Consider the following 3,431-nt stretch of genomic DNA (forward strand, 5'->3'; position numbering starts at 1 on the left):
ATATCATTTTAGAGTATTTTAATAGGGGTTGTCTGAAGCAAAAAATTACTTTAGTCCAAAAATAACTCAATGTATAATTCACCCCTCAAGTCTGTATTCAGTTCTGCAGCGTCAAGCAGAATCTGCAAAAGCAAATAGGTTTCTAGGGTGTATAAAAAAAAATATTAAAAAACAGTGATTCAAATGTAATATTACCCCTCTATAAATCCCTTGTAAGGTCACATCTTGAATATGCAATTCAGTTCTGAGCTCCAAACTGTAAAAAGGATATAGGAGAACTGGAGAGGTTGGTCGACTAGATTATTAAATGGCATTGGAGGCGTCCCTTACAAAGGCTATAGAAATTGGGCTTGTTCAGCTTGGAAAAAAGACGTCTTAGAAGTGATCTTATTAACATGTATAAGTTTATGAGTGGTCAATATAAAGAACTAGCACACAATCTGTTCTTTCCAAGGACTCTACAAAGGACCAGGGGACTTTCATTGCGTGGAAGAAGAACGTTTCAGACATCAATATAGTTAGAGTAGTCAAATTGTGGAATGCCCTACCCGAAGAGGTAGTAATGGCAGATACTATGTCAGCATTTAAAAAAAGGCTAATTTACTGACAAATGGCATTGAGGTTTATAATTAATCAAGCAATGAATGACGTGTAATTTAATGAGAAGGAATGAACTTGAGGGGCCTGTGTCTTTTTTCAACCTATGTAACTATGTAACTACTATATAACTATGTCTGCATCTAGAATTATTTTTGGGAATTTGGCACATTTCATTTTAGAGTAATTTAAGAACAGATGTTTGTACCACCCTAGACATTTTTAAAAAGTGTGAGAAAAGAGTCCGTGGCTTAGTGGGAATGGGCATGGTTTAAATATATCAAAGTGCGCCAAACAAAATCTAAGCCAACCAAGAGTTGCTACAAGGAATAGCGAAGTATCCAGCAGGTCTAGCAAGATGCAATAAAATGTACAGCATGCACCACTGATAAATTTGGTGCATTTTCAAACTGCCTAGTCTAAGTTAATGCTGTCTAAAGGTGCACTCACACGTGGCGTACTTGCTTTGTATTTCCACAGCGTAAACATACGCTGCGGAAAACTACAATGTATGCCTCACTTATACTTTTTAATGCTGAAAAAAAATGTGTGTGTGAAGGAGGACTGAATCTTAACTGTGAAGCACTACCGGGGGGAGGGGGCTGTGTGGCACTACCTGGGAGGGGGGCAGTGTGGCACTACCTTGGAGGTGGGGGCTATCTAGCACTACCTGGGAGGTGAGGGCTGTGCGGCACTACCTGGGTGGAGAGGGCTGTGTGGCACTACCTCGGAGGGGGGCTATGTGGCACTACCTGGGGGGGCTGTATGGCACTACCAGGGAGGGGAGCTATGTGCACTACCTGGGAGGGTGGCTGCATAGCACCATCTACAGAGGCCACTACATTTATGGGGGTACAAACTGGGGGCCTAACTTCTATATGGGGCATAAACGGTGCCTAACATCTATATGGGGGCACAAAGTGACGTTTTCTGCCATTTTCCAGCCACTGTGAGTTCCCCCACAAAAGGGCCTACTAAGTCTGTGTCAACCAAGGGCCCACATAAACCTGGAGCAGGCCCTGATAGTGTAGGCAATATGATGTGATAGGGACTACTATGACTATGCCTATAGTTCATGATTTTCATTTACTGCATGCCTAAGAATAAATTACTTGCTGGAGCACACAGGTAGGAGTAGGTCAAAGGCGCAAATGGTTCTTAATTTCCATGACTTATATCCGTTTATATGGTGCAGCAGCCTTGGTGTGGCTCAGGGCTGGGATCTGTTGAGCTCCTAGGTCATTCTTCTTTCTGGTGTTACGATGGCATTGGTGAACATGCAATCCGGCACACAATGTATGAACTTGAATGAGATCAATGTGAAATGTGATTACATGGTCAGATCAAAATGTTTACTAAAACCTCAATGGGTTCTGTACTTTAATCGCTGGGATATGCTATTATTGTGTGATGAATGGTGGTCTACACTGCTGGGATGCTCACCAATGAGAATGAAGGGGCCACTTATAGTTTTACCAACCACAGCAGTGCACGCATCTAAGCACTGTACCTGGTATTGCAGATCAGCCCCATTCACTCAGATACAATAAAAGACACAGCACATGGACGAAAGCACAGTGTCTTGTAAAACTTCAAGAGGGTTGCAGTAATCTGAGCGCTGTGGCTCCTTCTTTCTTGAGATACGCCATCAATGAGCGACCAATGGGGGTCCAACCAATCATACGTTGCTATATCCAGAAACACTTCAAGTAAATTACTTAAAACAATTCATAAGAATAGTAAATAATTGTTGGGACACTCCACAGCCTCCCTCAGCACTAAGCCTTGCTATTTATACTGATTCACTTATATCATAAATAAAAATAATCTCAGTTATACTATAAGGCCAAAAAGATGTTAATTTGAGGTGTTTCAGCCACACCCTTTGCAAGCAGGTGCGTAAAATCACAGCTATGCGAACACTTAGACAAACACTAGAATGGATTGTACTGAAAAGGTCAGTGACTTGGCACTGCCATGGGATGCCACCTTTGCCACAAGTCAGTTTGTGACATTTTGAATCTGCTCGATTCTGCCCTGATCAACTGTAAGTGCGATTATTGTGTGATTATTTCAAAGTGGAAGTGCTAAGTGTAACAGCAGCTTAGCCGCGCAAACTCACAGAGCGGGGCCGGTGAGGGCTGAAGTGCGTCGTGCATAAAAATGGCCTATCGTCTGTTGCATTGCTCACTACAGAGTTCCAAATTGCCTCTGGAAATGACATCAGCACAAGAACTGTGCGTCAGGAACCTCTTGAAATAGGTTTCCATCGTCAAGCGGCTGCATACAAGCCTTAGATCACCGTGGGCAATGCCAGCTGGAATTGTGTAAAACACGCCGCCACTGGACTCTGGAGCAGTGTAAACATGTTATCTGGAGTAATATATCATGTATCAGTATCTGTAAGTCTGATGGATGATTGTGGGTTTGACAGATGGCAGGAGAATGCTATCTGTATAATACATGGAAAAGGTACTTATGGATATGGGCATGAGTATGCGAAATAGAAGGAACTTCAGGGCTGTCCGCTCAGAAAGCCTGCTTTTAGGGCACACTATATGTTGCCCTAACAACCGCCTTTATAAGTATAAAATAAAGTTGTAAATAAAGTTATCCCTTTATGGGATTAAAAACAAGTAACAAATAAAAAATTCCATAAAAAACAAGTCATTATTTTGCATAAAATATATTTTATTGCCCATACATTACATATAAGCAAAAACAACTCCACATATTAGCTATCTACAGGACCATAATAACCTGAAGAAATAATTGAACAGGTTATTTAAACTTTTCACAAAGTGCCACACAGAACCCAGTGTGAACACAGCCGT

The sequence above is a fragment of the Rhinoderma darwinii genome, chromosome 6 (assembly GCF_050947455.1).
Source record: "Rhinoderma darwinii isolate aRhiDar2 chromosome 6, aRhiDar2.hap1, whole genome shotgun sequence".
Taxonomy (NCBI): Eukaryota; Metazoa; Chordata; class Amphibia; order Anura; family Rhinodermatidae; genus Rhinoderma; species Rhinoderma darwinii.